At 41.5% G+C, this 12951-nt stretch overlaps 40 non-coding genes and 17 pseudogenes across 40 annotated transcripts; all 57 read left to right on the top strand.

The window, feature by feature from the left end:
• The first annotated feature begins 105 nt into the window (after positions 1-105).
• Positions 106-224, top strand: LOC135060615 (5S ribosomal RNA). Its single transcript, XR_010247008.1, has one exon. It is a non-coding gene; the product is annotated as a 5S ribosomal RNA (ribosomal RNA).
• Positions 225-331: 107 nt separating this feature from the next.
• Positions 332-450, top strand: LOC134886450 (5S ribosomal RNA). Its single transcript, XR_010170532.1, has one exon. It is a non-coding gene; the product is annotated as a 5S ribosomal RNA (ribosomal RNA).
• A 107-nt stretch (positions 451-557) lies between these two features.
• LOC135067246 (5S ribosomal RNA) lies at positions 558-676 on the top strand. The gene has a single exon (XR_010253466.1). It is a non-coding gene; the product is annotated as a 5S ribosomal RNA (ribosomal RNA).
• Positions 677-783: 107 nt separating this feature from the next.
• Positions 784-902, top strand: LOC134891733 (5S ribosomal RNA; annotated as a pseudogene).
• Positions 903-1009: 107 nt separating this feature from the next.
• LOC134896449 (5S ribosomal RNA) lies at positions 1010-1129 on the top strand (annotated as a pseudogene).
• A 107-nt stretch (positions 1130-1236) lies between these two features.
• LOC134887853 (5S ribosomal RNA) lies at positions 1237-1355 on the top strand (annotated as a pseudogene).
• Positions 1356-1462: 107 nt separating this feature from the next.
• Positions 1463-1581, top strand: LOC134890322 (5S ribosomal RNA; annotated as a pseudogene).
• A 107-nt stretch (positions 1582-1688) lies between these two features.
• LOC135069255 (5S ribosomal RNA) lies at positions 1689-1807 on the top strand. The gene has a single exon (XR_010255441.1). It is a non-coding gene; the product is annotated as a 5S ribosomal RNA (ribosomal RNA).
• A 107-nt stretch (positions 1808-1914) lies between these two features.
• On the top strand, positions 1915-2033 carry LOC135068699 (5S ribosomal RNA). Its single transcript, XR_010254892.1, has one exon. It is a non-coding gene; the product is annotated as a 5S ribosomal RNA (ribosomal RNA).
• Positions 2034-2140: 107 nt separating this feature from the next.
• On the top strand, positions 2141-2259 carry LOC134896116 (5S ribosomal RNA). The gene has a single exon (XR_010171979.1). It is a non-coding gene; the product is annotated as a 5S ribosomal RNA (ribosomal RNA).
• A 107-nt stretch (positions 2260-2366) lies between these two features.
• LOC134892775 (5S ribosomal RNA) lies at positions 2367-2486 on the top strand (annotated as a pseudogene).
• A 107-nt stretch (positions 2487-2593) lies between these two features.
• On the top strand, positions 2594-2712 carry LOC134885119 (5S ribosomal RNA). The gene has a single exon (XR_010169242.1). It is a non-coding gene; the product is annotated as a 5S ribosomal RNA (ribosomal RNA).
• A 107-nt stretch (positions 2713-2819) lies between these two features.
• Positions 2820-2938, top strand: LOC134885011 (5S ribosomal RNA). The gene has a single exon (XR_010169140.1). It is a non-coding gene; the product is annotated as a 5S ribosomal RNA (ribosomal RNA).
• Positions 2939-3045: 107 nt separating this feature from the next.
• LOC134886400 (5S ribosomal RNA) lies at positions 3046-3164 on the top strand. The gene has a single exon (XR_010170484.1). It is a non-coding gene; the product is annotated as a 5S ribosomal RNA (ribosomal RNA).
• A 107-nt stretch (positions 3165-3271) lies between these two features.
• On the top strand, positions 3272-3390 carry LOC135060813 (5S ribosomal RNA). The gene has a single exon (XR_010247207.1). It is a non-coding gene; the product is annotated as a 5S ribosomal RNA (ribosomal RNA).
• Positions 3391-3497: 107 nt separating this feature from the next.
• On the top strand, positions 3498-3616 carry LOC135060802 (5S ribosomal RNA). Its single transcript, XR_010247196.1, has one exon. It is a non-coding gene; the product is annotated as a 5S ribosomal RNA (ribosomal RNA).
• A 107-nt stretch (positions 3617-3723) lies between these two features.
• Positions 3724-3842, top strand: LOC135067968 (5S ribosomal RNA). The gene has a single exon (XR_010254178.1). It is a non-coding gene; the product is annotated as a 5S ribosomal RNA (ribosomal RNA).
• A 107-nt stretch (positions 3843-3949) lies between these two features.
• On the top strand, positions 3950-4068 carry LOC135066408 (5S ribosomal RNA). The gene has a single exon (XR_010252656.1). It is a non-coding gene; the product is annotated as a 5S ribosomal RNA (ribosomal RNA).
• Positions 4069-4175: 107 nt separating this feature from the next.
• On the top strand, positions 4176-4294 carry LOC135068653 (5S ribosomal RNA). Its single transcript, XR_010254848.1, has one exon. It is a non-coding gene; the product is annotated as a 5S ribosomal RNA (ribosomal RNA).
• Positions 4295-4401: 107 nt separating this feature from the next.
• LOC134884430 (5S ribosomal RNA) lies at positions 4402-4520 on the top strand. The gene has a single exon (XR_010168578.1). It is a non-coding gene; the product is annotated as a 5S ribosomal RNA (ribosomal RNA).
• Positions 4521-4627: 107 nt separating this feature from the next.
• LOC134894869 (5S ribosomal RNA) lies at positions 4628-4746 on the top strand (annotated as a pseudogene).
• Positions 4747-4853: 107 nt separating this feature from the next.
• Positions 4854-4972, top strand: LOC134889111 (5S ribosomal RNA; annotated as a pseudogene).
• A 107-nt stretch (positions 4973-5079) lies between these two features.
• LOC134886911 (5S ribosomal RNA) lies at positions 5080-5198 on the top strand (annotated as a pseudogene).
• A 107-nt stretch (positions 5199-5305) lies between these two features.
• On the top strand, positions 5306-5424 carry LOC135059961 (5S ribosomal RNA). The gene has a single exon (XR_010246356.1). It is a non-coding gene; the product is annotated as a 5S ribosomal RNA (ribosomal RNA).
• A 107-nt stretch (positions 5425-5531) lies between these two features.
• On the top strand, positions 5532-5650 carry LOC134896105 (5S ribosomal RNA). The gene has a single exon (XR_010171978.1). It is a non-coding gene; the product is annotated as a 5S ribosomal RNA (ribosomal RNA).
• Positions 5651-5757: 107 nt separating this feature from the next.
• LOC134896093 (5S ribosomal RNA) lies at positions 5758-5876 on the top strand. Its single transcript, XR_010171977.1, has one exon. It is a non-coding gene; the product is annotated as a 5S ribosomal RNA (ribosomal RNA).
• Positions 5877-5983: 107 nt separating this feature from the next.
• LOC134896081 (5S ribosomal RNA) lies at positions 5984-6102 on the top strand. The gene has a single exon (XR_010171976.1). It is a non-coding gene; the product is annotated as a 5S ribosomal RNA (ribosomal RNA).
• A 107-nt stretch (positions 6103-6209) lies between these two features.
• LOC134892956 (5S ribosomal RNA) lies at positions 6210-6329 on the top strand (annotated as a pseudogene).
• Positions 6330-6436: 107 nt separating this feature from the next.
• On the top strand, positions 6437-6555 carry LOC134896069 (5S ribosomal RNA). Its single transcript, XR_010171974.1, has one exon. It is a non-coding gene; the product is annotated as a 5S ribosomal RNA (ribosomal RNA).
• Positions 6556-6662: 107 nt separating this feature from the next.
• LOC134887660 (5S ribosomal RNA) lies at positions 6663-6781 on the top strand (annotated as a pseudogene).
• Positions 6782-6888: 107 nt separating this feature from the next.
• LOC135062278 (5S ribosomal RNA) lies at positions 6889-7007 on the top strand. The gene has a single exon (XR_010248631.1). It is a non-coding gene; the product is annotated as a 5S ribosomal RNA (ribosomal RNA).
• Positions 7008-7114: 107 nt separating this feature from the next.
• Positions 7115-7233, top strand: LOC134886910 (5S ribosomal RNA; annotated as a pseudogene).
• Positions 7234-7340: 107 nt separating this feature from the next.
• LOC135059960 (5S ribosomal RNA) lies at positions 7341-7459 on the top strand. Its single transcript, XR_010246355.1, has one exon. It is a non-coding gene; the product is annotated as a 5S ribosomal RNA (ribosomal RNA).
• Positions 7460-7566: 107 nt separating this feature from the next.
• On the top strand, positions 7567-7685 carry LOC134896057 (5S ribosomal RNA). The gene has a single exon (XR_010171973.1). It is a non-coding gene; the product is annotated as a 5S ribosomal RNA (ribosomal RNA).
• A 107-nt stretch (positions 7686-7792) lies between these two features.
• Positions 7793-7911, top strand: LOC134896045 (5S ribosomal RNA). The gene has a single exon (XR_010171972.1). It is a non-coding gene; the product is annotated as a 5S ribosomal RNA (ribosomal RNA).
• Positions 7912-8018: 107 nt separating this feature from the next.
• Positions 8019-8137, top strand: LOC134896033 (5S ribosomal RNA). Its single transcript, XR_010171971.1, has one exon. It is a non-coding gene; the product is annotated as a 5S ribosomal RNA (ribosomal RNA).
• Positions 8138-8244: 107 nt separating this feature from the next.
• Positions 8245-8364, top strand: LOC134889227 (5S ribosomal RNA; annotated as a pseudogene).
• Positions 8365-8471: 107 nt separating this feature from the next.
• LOC134896021 (5S ribosomal RNA) lies at positions 8472-8590 on the top strand. Its single transcript, XR_010171969.1, has one exon. It is a non-coding gene; the product is annotated as a 5S ribosomal RNA (ribosomal RNA).
• A 107-nt stretch (positions 8591-8697) lies between these two features.
• LOC134887659 (5S ribosomal RNA) lies at positions 8698-8816 on the top strand (annotated as a pseudogene).
• A 107-nt stretch (positions 8817-8923) lies between these two features.
• On the top strand, positions 8924-9042 carry LOC135062277 (5S ribosomal RNA). Its single transcript, XR_010248630.1, has one exon. It is a non-coding gene; the product is annotated as a 5S ribosomal RNA (ribosomal RNA).
• A 107-nt stretch (positions 9043-9149) lies between these two features.
• Positions 9150-9268, top strand: LOC135064970 (5S ribosomal RNA). Its single transcript, XR_010251265.1, has one exon. It is a non-coding gene; the product is annotated as a 5S ribosomal RNA (ribosomal RNA).
• Positions 9269-9375: 107 nt separating this feature from the next.
• Positions 9376-9494, top strand: LOC135064157 (5S ribosomal RNA). Its single transcript, XR_010250469.1, has one exon. It is a non-coding gene; the product is annotated as a 5S ribosomal RNA (ribosomal RNA).
• A 107-nt stretch (positions 9495-9601) lies between these two features.
• Positions 9602-9720, top strand: LOC134901434 (5S ribosomal RNA). The gene has a single exon (XR_010174926.1). It is a non-coding gene; the product is annotated as a 5S ribosomal RNA (ribosomal RNA).
• Positions 9721-9827: 107 nt separating this feature from the next.
• On the top strand, positions 9828-9946 carry LOC134896010 (5S ribosomal RNA). The gene has a single exon (XR_010171968.1). It is a non-coding gene; the product is annotated as a 5S ribosomal RNA (ribosomal RNA).
• A 107-nt stretch (positions 9947-10053) lies between these two features.
• Positions 10054-10172, top strand: LOC135066407 (5S ribosomal RNA). The gene has a single exon (XR_010252655.1). It is a non-coding gene; the product is annotated as a 5S ribosomal RNA (ribosomal RNA).
• Positions 10173-10279: 107 nt separating this feature from the next.
• LOC134891918 (5S ribosomal RNA) lies at positions 10280-10398 on the top strand (annotated as a pseudogene).
• A 107-nt stretch (positions 10399-10505) lies between these two features.
• Positions 10506-10625, top strand: LOC134891528 (5S ribosomal RNA; annotated as a pseudogene).
• Positions 10626-10732: 107 nt separating this feature from the next.
• LOC135066062 (5S ribosomal RNA) lies at positions 10733-10851 on the top strand. Its single transcript, XR_010252322.1, has one exon. It is a non-coding gene; the product is annotated as a 5S ribosomal RNA (ribosomal RNA).
• A 107-nt stretch (positions 10852-10958) lies between these two features.
• Positions 10959-11077, top strand: LOC134895968 (5S ribosomal RNA; annotated as a pseudogene).
• Positions 11078-11184: 107 nt separating this feature from the next.
• LOC134895998 (5S ribosomal RNA) lies at positions 11185-11303 on the top strand. Its single transcript, XR_010171967.1, has one exon. It is a non-coding gene; the product is annotated as a 5S ribosomal RNA (ribosomal RNA).
• A 107-nt stretch (positions 11304-11410) lies between these two features.
• On the top strand, positions 11411-11529 carry LOC134887266 (5S ribosomal RNA; annotated as a pseudogene).
• Positions 11530-11636: 107 nt separating this feature from the next.
• LOC135064969 (5S ribosomal RNA) lies at positions 11637-11755 on the top strand. Its single transcript, XR_010251264.1, has one exon. It is a non-coding gene; the product is annotated as a 5S ribosomal RNA (ribosomal RNA).
• Positions 11756-11862: 107 nt separating this feature from the next.
• On the top strand, positions 11863-11981 carry LOC135064156 (5S ribosomal RNA). Its single transcript, XR_010250468.1, has one exon. It is a non-coding gene; the product is annotated as a 5S ribosomal RNA (ribosomal RNA).
• A 107-nt stretch (positions 11982-12088) lies between these two features.
• Positions 12089-12207, top strand: LOC134885913 (5S ribosomal RNA). Its single transcript, XR_010170015.1, has one exon. It is a non-coding gene; the product is annotated as a 5S ribosomal RNA (ribosomal RNA).
• Positions 12208-12314: 107 nt separating this feature from the next.
• LOC134884478 (5S ribosomal RNA) lies at positions 12315-12433 on the top strand. Its single transcript, XR_010168624.1, has one exon. It is a non-coding gene; the product is annotated as a 5S ribosomal RNA (ribosomal RNA).
• Positions 12434-12540: 107 nt separating this feature from the next.
• On the top strand, positions 12541-12659 carry LOC135064968 (5S ribosomal RNA). Its single transcript, XR_010251263.1, has one exon. It is a non-coding gene; the product is annotated as a 5S ribosomal RNA (ribosomal RNA).
• A 107-nt stretch (positions 12660-12766) lies between these two features.
• LOC135062753 (5S ribosomal RNA) lies at positions 12767-12885 on the top strand. Its single transcript, XR_010249098.1, has one exon. It is a non-coding gene; the product is annotated as a 5S ribosomal RNA (ribosomal RNA).
• Positions 12886-12951: the final 66 nt, after the last annotated feature.

The raw sequence follows: 12951 nt of genomic DNA, 5'->3' as shown, positions 1-12951 counted from the left end.
TTTATACTACCAACACCGTTCTGTTGATGCATTCCATTTTCAAACATATTTATTTATGAACCAGTAGTTAGAAGTAGAAAAGTTCTAACAGAAACCAGAAAGTTCATCTACAGCAACACCACACTGGATACGCCCAATCTCATCTGATCTTGGAAGCTAAGCAGTGTAGGGCCTGGTTAGTACTTGGATGGGAGACCACCTGGGAATACAAGGTGCTGTAGATATGTTTATACTGCCAACACCGTTCTGTTGATGCATTCCATTTTCAAACGTATTCATTTATGAACCAGTAGTTAGAAGTAGAAAAGTTCTAACAGAAACCACAAAGCTCATCTACAGCCACACCACACTGGATACGCCAAATCTCATCTGATCTTGGAAGCTAAGCAGTGTTGGGCCTGGTTAGTACTTGGATGGGAGACCACCTGGGAATACAAGGTGATGTAGATATTTTTATACAACCAACACCGTTCTGTTGATGCATTCCATTTTCAAACGTATTCATTTATGAACCAGTAGTTAGAAGTAGAAAAGTTCTAACAGAAACCAGAAAGTTCATCTACAGCAACACCACACTGGATACGCCCAATCTCATCTGATCTTGGAAGCTAAGCAGTGTTGGGCCTGGTTAGTATTTGGATGGGAGACCACCTGGGAATACAAGGTGCTGTAGATATTTTTATACTGCCAACACCGTTCTGTTGATGCATTCCATTTTCAAACGTATTCATTTATAAACCAGTAGTTAGAAGTAGAAAAGTTCTAACAGAAACCATAAAGCTCATCTACAGCCACACCACACTGGATACGCCCAATCTCATCTGATCTTGGAAGCTAAGCAGTGTTATGCCTGGTTAGTACTTGGACGGGAGACCACCTGGGAATACAAGGTGCTGTAGATATTTTTATACTACCAACACCGTTCTGTTGATGCATTCCATTTTCAAACGTATTCATTTATGAACCAGTAGTTAGAAGTAGAAAAGTACTAACCGAAACCATAAAGCTCTTCTACAGCCACACCACACTGGATATGCCCAATATCATCTGATCTTGGAAGCTAAGCAGTGTTGGGCCTGGTTAGTACTTGGATGGGAGACCACCTGGGAATACATAGGTGGTGTATATATTTTTATACTGCCAACACCGTTCTGTTGATGCATTCCATTTTCAAACGTATTCATTTATGAACCAGTAGTTAGAAGTAGAAAAGTTCTAACAGAAACCACAAAGCTTATCTACAGCCACACCACACTGGATACGCCCAATCTCATCTGATCTAGGAAGCTAAGCAGTGTTGGGCCTGGTTAATACTTAGATGGGAGACCACCTGGGAATACAAGGTGCTGTAGATATTTTTATACTGCCAACACCGTTCTGTTGATGCATTCAATTTTCAAACGTATTCATTTATGAACCAGTAGTTAGAAGTAGAAAAGTTTAAACAGAAACCAGAAAGTTCATCTACAGCAACACCACACTGGATACGCCCAATCTCATCTGAGCTTGGAAGCTAAGCAGTGTTGGTCCTGGTTAGTACTTGGATGGGAGACCACCTGGAAATACAAGGTGCTGTAGATATTTTTATACTGCCAACACCGTTCTGTTGATGCATTCAATTTTCAAATGTATTCATTTATGAACCAGTAGTTAGAAGTAGAAAAGTTCAAACAGAAACCACACAGCTCATCTACAGCCACACCACACTGGATACGCCCAATCTCATCTGATCTTGGAAGCAAAGCAGTATTGGGCCTGGTTAGTACTTGGATGGGAGACCACCTGGGAATACAAGGTGCTGTAGATATTTTTATACTGCCAACACCGTTATGTTGATGCATTCCATTTTCAAACGTATTCATTTATGAACCAGTAGTTAGAAGTAGAAAAGTTCTAACAGAAACCACAAAGCTCATCTACAGCCACACCACACTGGATACGCCCAATCTCATCTGATTTTGGAAGCTAAGCAGTGTTGGGCCTGGTTAGTACTTGGATGGGACACCACCTGGGAATACAAGGTGCTGTAGATATTTTTATACTGCCAACACCGTTCTGTTGATGCATTCCATTTTCAAACGTATTCATTTATGAACCAGTAGTTAGATGTAGAAAAGTTCTAACAGAAACCACAAAGCTCATCTACAGCCACACCACACTGGATACGCCCAATCTCATCTGATCTTGGAAGCTAAGCAGTGTTGGGCCTGGTTAGTACTTGGATGGGAGACCACCTGGGAATACAAGGTGCTGTAGATATTTTTATACTGCCAACACCGTTCTGTTGATGCATTCCATTTTCAAACGTATTCATTTATGAACCAGTAGTTAGAAGTAGAAAAGTACTAACCGAAACCATAAAGCTCTTCTACAGCCACACCACACTGGTTATGCCCAATCTCATCTGATCTTGGAAGCTAAGCAGTGTTGGGCCTGGTTAGTACTTGGATGGGAGACCACCTGGGAATACATAGGTGGTGTAGATATTTTTATACTGCCAACACCGTTCTGTTGATGCATTCCATTTTCAAACGTATTCATTTATGAACCAGTAGTTAGAAGTAGAAAAGTTCTAACAGAAACCACAAAGCTCATCTACAGCCACACCACACTGGTTATGCCCAATCTCATCTGATCTTGGAAGCTAAGCAGTGTTGGGCCTGGTTAGTACTTGGATGGGAGACCACCTGGGAATACAAGGTGATGTAGATATTTTCATACAACCAACACCGTTCTGTTGATGCATTCCATTTTCAAACGTATTCATTTATGAACCAGTAGTTAGAAGTAGAAAAGTTCTAACAGAAACCATAAAGCTCAACTACAGCCACACCAAACTGGATACGCCCAATCTCATTTGATCTTGGAAGCTAAGCAGTGTTGGGCCTGGTTAGTACTTGGATGGGAGACCACCTGGGAATACAAGGTGCTGTAGATAATTTTATACTGTCAACACCGTTCTATTGATGCATTCCATTTTAAAACGTATTCATTTATGAACCAGTAGTTAGAAGTAGAAACGTTCTAACAGAAACCAGAAAGTTCACCTACAGCAACACCACACTGGATACGCCCAATCTCATCTGATCTTGGAAGCTAAGCAGTGTTGGTCCTGGTTAGTACTTGGATGGGAGACCACCTGGGAATACAAGGTGCTGTAGATATTTTTATACTGCCAACACCGTTCTGTTGATGCATTCAATTTTCAAATGTATTCATTTATGAACCAGTAGTTAGAAGTAGAAAAGTTCTAATAGAAACCACAAAGCTCATCTACAGCCACACCACACTGGATACGCCCAATCTCATCTGATCTTGGAAGCTAAGCAGTGTTGGGCCTGGTTAGTACTTGGATGGGACACCACCTGGGAATACAAGGTGCTGTAGATATTTTTATACTGCCAACACCGTTCTGTTGATGCATTCCATTTTAAAATGTATTCATTTATGAACCAGTAGTTAGAAGTAGAAAAGTTCTAATAGAAACCACAAAGCTCATCTACAGCCACACCACACTGGATACGCCCAATCTCATCTGATCTTGGAAGCTAAGCAGTGTTGGGCCTGGTTAGTACTTGGATGGGAGGCCACCTGGGAATACAAGGTGCTGTAGATATGTTTATACTGCCAACACCGTTCTGTTGATGCATTCCATTTTCAAACGTATTCATTTATGAACCAGTAGTTAGAAGTAGAAAAGTTCTAACAGAAACCACAAAGTTCATCTACAGCCACACCACAATGGATACGCCCAATCTCATCTGATCTTGGAAGCTAAGCAGTGTTGGGCCTGGTTAGTACTTGGATGGGATACCACCTGGGAATACAAGGTGCTGTAGATATTTTTATACTGCCAACACCGTTCTGTTGATGCATTCCATTTTAAAACGTATTAATTTATGAACCAGTAGTTAGAAGTAGAAAAGTTCTAACAGAAACCACAAAGTTCATCTACAGCCACACGACACTGGATACGCCCAATCTCATCTGATCTTGGAAGCTAAGCAGTGTTGGGCCTGGTTAGTACTTGGATGGGAGACCACCTGGGAATACAAGGTGCTGTAGATATTTTTATACTGCCAACACCGTTCTGTTGATGCATTCCATTTTCAAACGTATTCATTTATGAACCAGTAGTTAGAAGCAGAAAAGTTCTAACAGAAACCACAAAGCTCATCTACAGCCACACCACACTGGATACGCCCAATCTCATCTGATCTTGGAAGATAAGCAGTGTTGGGCCTGTTTAGTACTTGGATGGGAGACCACCTGGGAATACAAGGTGATGTAGATATTTTCATACAACCAACACCGTTCTGTTGATGCATTCCATTTTCAAACGTATTCATTTATGAACCAGTAGTTAGAAGTAGAAAAGTTCTAACAGAAACTATAAAGCTCAACTACAGCCACACCAAACTGGATACGCCCAATCTCATCTGATCTTGGAAGCTAAGCAGTGTTGGGCCTGGTTAGTACTTTGATGGGAGACCACCTGGGAATACAAGGTGCTGTAGATAATTTTATACTGTCAACACCGTTCTGTTGATGCATTCCATTTTAAAACGTATTCATTTATGAACCAGTAGTTAGAAGTAGAAACTTTCTAACAGAAACCAGAAAGTTCATCTACAGCAACACCACACTGGATACGCCCCATCTCATCTGATCTTGGAAGCTAAGCAGTGTTGGTCCTGGTTAGTACTTGGATCGGAGACCACCTGGGAATACAAGGTGCTGTAGATATTTTTATACTGCCAACACCGTTCTGTTGATGCATTCAATTTTCAAATGTATTCATTTATGAACCAGTAGTTAGAAGTAGAAAAGTTCAAACTGAAACCACAAAGCTCATCTACAGCCACACCACTCTGGATATGCCCAATCTCATCTGATCTTGGAAGCAAAGCAGTATTGGGCCTGGTTAGTACTTGGATGGGAGACCACCTGGGAATACAAGGTGCTGTAGATATTTTTATACTGCCAACACCGTTCTGTTGATGCATTCCATTTTCAAACGTATTCATTTATGAACCAGTAGTTAGAAGTAGAAAAGTTCTAACAGAAACCACAAAGCTCATCTACAGCCACACCACACTGGATACGCCCAATCTCATCTGATCTTGGAAGCTAAGCAGTGTTGGGCCTGGTTAGTACTTTGATGGGACACCACCTGGTAATACAAGGTGCTGTAGATATTTTTATACTGCCAACACCGTTCTGTTGATGCATACCATTTTCAAACATATTCATTTATGAACCAGTAGTTAGAAGTAGAAAAGTTCTAACAGAAACCAGAAAGTTCATCTACAGCAACACCACACTGGATACGCCCAATCTCATCTGATCTTGGAAGCTAAGCAGTGTTGGGCCTGGTTAGTACTTGGATGGGAGACCACCTGGGAATACAAGGTGCTGTAGATATGTTTATACTGCCAACACCGTTCTGTTGATGCATTCCATTTTCAAACGTATTCATTTATGAACCAGTAGTTAGAAGTAGAAAAGTTCTAACAGAAACCACAAAGCTCATCTACAGCCACACCACACTGGATACGCCCAATCTCATCTGATCTTGGAAGCTAAGCAGTGTTGGGCCTGGTTAGTACTTGGATGGGAGACCACCTGGGAATACAAGGTGCTGTAGATATTTTTATACTGCCAACACCGTTCTGTTGATGCGTTCCATTTTCAAACGTATTCATTTATGAACCAGTAGTTAGAAGTAGAAAAGTTCTAACAGAAACCACAAAGCTCATCTACAGCCACACCACACTGGATACGCCCAATCTCATCTGATCTTGGAAGCTAAGCAGTGTTGGGCCTGGTTAGTACTTGGATGGGAGACCACCTGGGAATACAAGGTGCTGTAGATATTTTTATACTACCAACACCGTTCTGTTGATGCATTCCATTTTCAAACGTATTCATTTATGAACCAGTAGTTAGAAGTAGAAAAGTTCTAACAGAAACCACAAAGCTCATCTACAGCCACACCACACTGGATACGCCCAATCTCATCTGATCTTGGAAGCTAAGCAGTGTTGGGCCTGGTTAGTACTTGGATGGGAGACCACCTGGGAATACAAGGTGCTGTAGATATTTTTATACTACCAACACCGTTCTGTTGATGCATTCCATTTTCAAACGTATTCATTTATGAACCAGTAGTTAGAAGTAGAAAAGTACTTACCGAAACCATAAAGCTCTTCTACAGCCACACCACACTGGATATGCCCAATCTCATCTGATCTTGGAAGCTAAGCAGTGTGGGGCCTGGTTAGTACTTGGATGGGAGACCACCTGGGAAAACATAGGTGGTGTAGATATTTTTATACTACCAACACCGTTCTGTTGATGCATTCCATTTTCAAACGTATTCATTTATGAACCAGTAGTTAGAAGTAGAAAAGTTCTAACAGAAACCACAAAGCTCATCTACAGCCACACCACACTGGATACGCCCAATCTCATCTGATCTTGGAAGCTAAGCAGTGTTGGGCCTGGTTAGTACTTGGATGGGAGACCACCTGGGAATACAAGGTGCTGTAGATATTTTTATACTGCCAACACCGTTCTGTTGATGCATTCCATTTTCAAACGTATTCATTTATGAACCAGTAGTTAGAAGTAGAAAAGTTCTAACAGAAACCACAAAGCTCATCTACAGCCACACCACACTGGATATGCCCAATCTCATCTGATCTTGGAAGCTAAGCAGTGTTGAGCCTGGTTAGTACTTGGATGGGAGGCCACCTGGGAATACAAGGTGCTGTAGATATTTTTATACTGCCAACACCGTTCTGTTGATGCATACCATTTTCAAACATATTCATTTATGAACCAGTAGTTAGAAGTAGAAAAGTTCTAACAGAAACCAGAAAGTTCATCTACAGTAACACCACACTGGATACGCCCAATCTCATCTGATCTTGGAAGCTAAGCAGTGTTGGGCCTGGTTAGTACTTGGATGGGAGACCACCTGGGAATACAAGGTGCTGTAGATATTTTTATACTGCCAACACCGTTCTGTTGATGCATTCCATTTTCAAACGTATTCATTTATGAACCAGTAGTTAGAAGTAGAAAAGTTCTAACAGAAACCACAAAGCTCATCTACAGCCACACCACACTGGATACGCCCAATCTCATCTGATCTTGGAAGCTAAGCAGTGTTGGGCCTGGTTAGTACTTTGATGGGACACCACCTGGTAATACAAGGTGCTGTAGATATTTTTATACTGCCAACACCGTTCTGTTGATGCATACCATTTTCAAACATATTCATTTATGAACCAGTAGTTAGAAGTAGAAAAGTTCTAACAGAAACCAGAAAGTTCATCTACAGCAACACCACACTGGATACGCCCAATCTCATCTGATCTTGGAAGCTAAGCAGTGTTGGGCCTGGTTAGTACTTGGATGGGAGACCACCTGGGAATACAAGGTGCTGTAGATATGTTTATACTGCCAACACCGTTCTGTTGATGCATTCCATTTTCAAACGTATTCATTTATGAACCAGTAGTTAGAAGTAGAAAAGTTCTAACAGAAACCACAAAGCTCATCTACAGCCACACCACACTGGATACGCCCAATCTCATCTGATCTTGGAAGCTAAGCAGTGTTGGGCCTGGTTAGTACTTGGATGGGAGACCACCTGGGAATACAAGGTGCTGTAGATATTTTTATACTGCCAACACCGTTCTGTTGATGCGTTCCATTTTCAAACGTATTCATTTATGAACCAGTAGTTAGAAGTAGAAAAGTTCTAACAGAAACCACAAAGCTCATCTACAGCCACACCACACTGGATACGCCCAATCTCATCTGATCTTGGAAGCTAAGCAGTGTTGGGCCTGGTTAGTACTTGGATGGGAGACCACCTGGGAATACAAGGTGCTGTAGATATTTTTATACTGCCAACACCGTTCTGTTGATGCATTCCATTTTCAAACGTATTCATTTATGAACCAGTAGTTAGAAGTAGAAAAGTTCTAACAGAAACCACAAAGCTCATCTACAGCCACACCACACTGGATACGCCCAATCTCATCTGATCTTGGAAGCTAAGCAGTGTTGGGCCTGGTTAGTACTTGGATGGGAGACCACCTGGGAATACAAGGTGCTGTAGATATTTTTATACTACCAACACCGTTCTGTTGATGCATTCCATTTTCAAACGTATTCATTTATGAACCAGTAGTTAGAAGTAGAAAAGTACTTACCGAAACCATAAAGCTCTTCTACAGCCACACCACACTGGATACGCCCAATCTCATCTGATCTTGGAAGCTAAGCAGTGTTGGGCCTGGTTAGTACTTGGATGGGAGACCACCTGGGAAAACATAGGTGGTGTAGATATTTTTATACTACCAACACCGTTCTGTTGATGCATTCCATTTTCAAACGTATTCATTTATGAACCAGTAGTTAGAAGTAGAAAAGTTCTAACAGAAACCACAAAGCTCATCTACAGCCACACCACACTGGATACGCCCAATCTCATCTGATCTTGGAAGCTAAGCAGTGTTGGGCCTGGTTAGTACTTGGATGGGAGACCACCTGGGAATACAAGGTGCTGTAGATATTTTTATACTGCCAACACCGTTCTGTTGATGCATTCCATTTTCAAACGTATTCATTTATGAACCAGTAGTTAGAAGTAGAAAAGTTCTAACAGAAACCACAAAGCTCATCTACAGCCACACCACACTGGATATGCCCAATCTCATCTGATCTTGGAAGCTAAGCAGTGTTGAGCCTGGTTAGTACTTGGATGGGAGGCCACCTGGGAATACAAGGTGCTGTAGATATTTTTATACTGCCAACACCGTTCTGTTGATGCATACCATTTTCAAACATATTCATTTATGAACCAGTAGTTAGAAGTAGAAAAGTTCTAACAGAAACCAGAAAGTTCATCTACAGTAACACCACACTGGATACGCCCAATCTCATCTGATCTTGGAAGCTAAGCAGTGTTGGGCCTGGTTAGTACTTGGATGGGAGACCACCTGGGAATACAAGGTGCTGTAGATATTTTTATACTGCCAACACCGTTCTGTTGATGCATTCCATTTTCAAACGTATTCATTTATGAACCAGTAGTTAGAAGTAGAAAAGTTCTAACAGAAACAACAAAGCTCATCTACAGCCACACCACACTGGATACGCCCAATCTCATCTGATCTTGGAAGCTAAGCAGTGTTGGGCCTGGTTAGTACTTGGATGGGAGACCACCTGGGAATACAAGGTGATGTAGATATTTTTATACAACCAACACCGTTCTGTTGATGCATTCCATTTTCAAACGTATTCATTTATGAACCAGTAGTTAGAAGTAGAAAAGTTCTAACAGAAACCATAAAGCTCATCTACAGCCACACCAAACTGGATACGCCCAATCTCATCTGATCTTGGAAGCTAAGCAGTGTTGGGCCTGGTTAGTACTTGGATGGGAGACCACCTGGGAATACAAGGTGCTGTAGATATTTTTATACTGCCAACACCGTTCTGTTGATGCATTCCATTTTCAAACGTATTCATTTATGAACCAGTAGTTAGAAGTAGAAAAGTTCTAACAGAAACCACAAAGCTCATCTACAGCCACACCACACTGGATACGCCCAATCTCATTTGATCTTGGAAGCTAAGCAGTGTTGGGCCTGGTTAGTACTTGGATGGGAGACCACCTGGGAATACAAGGTGCTGTAGATATTTTTATACTGCCAACACCGTTCTGTTGATGCATTCCATTTTCAAATGTATTCATTTATGAACCAGTAGTTAGAAGTAGAAAAGTTCTAACAGAAACCATAAAGTTCATCTACAGCCACACCACACTGGATACGCCCAATCTCATCTGATCTTGGAAGCTAAGCAGTGTTGGGCCTGGTTAGTACTTGGATGGGAGACCACCTGGGAATACAAGGTGCTGTAGATAATTTTATACTGCCAACACCGTTCTGTTGATGCATTCCATTTTAAAACGTATTCATTTATGAACCAGTAGTTAGAAGTAGAAAAGTTCTAACAGAAACCACAAAGTTCATCTACAGCCACACGACACTGGATACGCCCAATCTCATCTGATCTTGGAAGCTAAGCAGTGTTGGGCCTGGTTAGTACTTGGATGGGAGACCACCTGGGAATACAAGGTGCTGTAGATATTTTTATACTGCCAACACCGTTCTGTTGATGCATTCCATTTTCAAACGTATTCATTTATGAACCAGTAGTTAGAAGTAGAAAAGTTCTAACAGAAACCTCAAAGCTCATCTACAGCCACACCACACTGGATACGCCAAATCTCATCTGATCTTGGAAGCTAAGCAGTGTTGGGCATGGTTAGTACTTGGATGGGAGACCACCTGGGAATACAAGGTGATGTAGATATTTTTATACTGCCAACACCGTTCTGTTGATGCATTCCATTTTCAAACGTATTCATTTATGAACCAGTAGTTAGAAGTAGAAAAGTACTAACCGAAACCATAAAGCTCTTCTACAGCCACACCACACTGGATATGCCCAATCTCATCTGATCTTGGAAGCTAAGCAGTGTTGGGCCTGGTTAGTACTTGGATGGGAGACCACCTGGGAATACATAGGTGGTGTAGATATTTTTATACTGCCAACACCGTTCTGTTGATGCATTCCATTTTCAAACGTATTCATTTATGAACCAGTAGTTAGAAGTAGAAAAGTTCTAACAGAAACCACAAAGCTCATCTACAGCCACACCGCACTGGATACGCCCAATCTCATCTGATCTAGGAAGCTAAGCAGTGTTGGGCCTGGTTAGTACTTGGATGGGAGACCACCTGGGAATACAAGGTGCTGTAGATATTTTTATACTGCCAACACCGTTCTGTTGATGCATTCCATTTTCAAATGTATTCATTTATGAACCAGTAGTTAGAAGTAGAAAAGTTCAAACAGAAACCACAAAGCTCATCTACAGCCACACCACAGTGGATACGCCCAATCTCATCTGATCTTGGAAGCAAAGCAGTATTATGCCTGGTTAGTACTTGGATGGGAGACCACCTGGGAATACAAGGTGCTGTAGATATTTTTATACTGCCAACACCGTTCTGTTGATGCATTCAATTTTCAAACGTATTCATTTATGAACCAGTAGTTAGAAGTAGAAAAGTTCTAACAGAAGCCATAAAGCTCATCTACAGCCACACCACACTGGATACGCCCAATCTCATCTGATCTTGGAAGCTAAGCAGTGTTGGGCCTGGTTAGTACTTGGATGGGAGACCACCTGGGAATACAAGGTGCTGTAGATAATTTTATACTACCAACACCGTTCTGTTGATGCATTAAATTTTCAAACGTATTCATTTATGAACCAGTAGTTAGAAGTAGAAAAGTACTAACAGAAACCATAAAGCTCTTCTACAGCCACACCACACTGGTTATGCCCAATCTCATCTGATTTTGGAAGCTAAGCAGTGTTGGGCCTGGTTAGTACTTGGATGGGAGACCACCTGGGAATACAAGGTGCTGTAGATATTTTTATACTGCCAACACCATTCTGTTGATGCATTCCATTTTCAAACGTATTCATTTATGAACCAGTAGTTAGAAGTAGAAAAGTTCTAACAGAAACAACAAAGCTCATCTACAGCCACACCACACTGGATACGCCCAATCTCATCTGATCTTGGAAGCTAAGCAGTGTTGGGCCTGGTTAGTACTTGGATGGGAGACCACCTGGGAATACAAGGTGATGTAGATATTTTTATACAACCAACACCGTTCTGTTGATGCATTCCATTTTCAAACGTATTCATTTATGAACCAGTAGTTAGAAGTAGAAAAGTTCTAACAGAAACCATAAAGCTCATCTACAGCCACACCAAACTGGATACGCCCAATCTCATCTGATCTTGGAAGCTAAGCAGTGTTGGGCCTGGTTAGTACTTGGATGGGAGACCACCTGGGAATACAAGGTGCTGTAGATATTTTTATACTGCCAACACCGTTCTGTTGATGCATTCCATTTTCAAACGTATTCATTTATGAACCAGTAGTTAGAAGTAGAAAAGTTCTAACAGAAACCACAAAGCTCATCTACAGCCACACCACACTGGATACGCCCAATCTCATCTGATTTTGGAAGCTAAGCAGTGTTGGGCCTGGTTAGTACTTGGATGGGAGACCACCTGGGAATACAAGGTGGTGTAGATATTTTTATACTGCCAACACCGTTCTGTTGATGCATTCCATTTTCAAACGTATTCATTTATGAACCAGTAGTTAGAAGTAGAAAAGTTCTAACAGAAACCATAAAGTTCATGTACAGCCACACCACACTGGATACGCCCAATCTCATCTGATTTTGGAAGCTAAGCAGTGTTGGGCCTGGTTAGTACTTGGATGGGAGACCACCTGGGAATACAAGGTGCTGTAGATATTTTTATACTGCCAACACCGTTCTGTTGATGCATTCCATTTTCAAACGTATTCATTTATGAACCAGTAGATAGAAGTAGAAAAGTTCTAATTGAAACCACAAAGCTCATCTACAGCCACACCACACTGGATACGCCCAATCTCATCTGATCTTGGAAGCTAAGCAGTGTTGGGCCTGGTTAGTACTTGGATGGGAGACCACCTGGGAATACAAGGTGATGTAGATATTTTTATACTACCAACACCGTTCTGTTGATGCATTCCATTTTCAAACGTATTCATTTATGAACCAGTAGTTAGAAGTAGAAAAGTTCTAACAGAAACCACAAAGCTCATCTACAGCCACACCACACTGGATACGCCCAATCTCATCTGATCTTGGAAGCTAAGCAGTGTTGGGCCTGGTTAGTTCTTGGATGGGAGACCACCTGGGAATACGAGGTGCTGTAGATATTTTTATACTGCCAACACCGTTCTGTTGATGCATTCCATTTTAAAACGTATTCATTTATGAACTAG

This window comes from Pseudophryne corroboree, chromosome 3 (assembly GCF_028390025.1).
Source record: "Pseudophryne corroboree isolate aPseCor3 chromosome 3, aPseCor3.hap2, whole genome shotgun sequence".
Taxonomy (NCBI): Eukaryota; Metazoa; Chordata; class Amphibia; order Anura; family Myobatrachidae; genus Pseudophryne; species Pseudophryne corroboree.
Note: the sequence above shows the minus strand (reverse complement) of the source record. Positions and strands in the feature narration are given on the sequence as shown.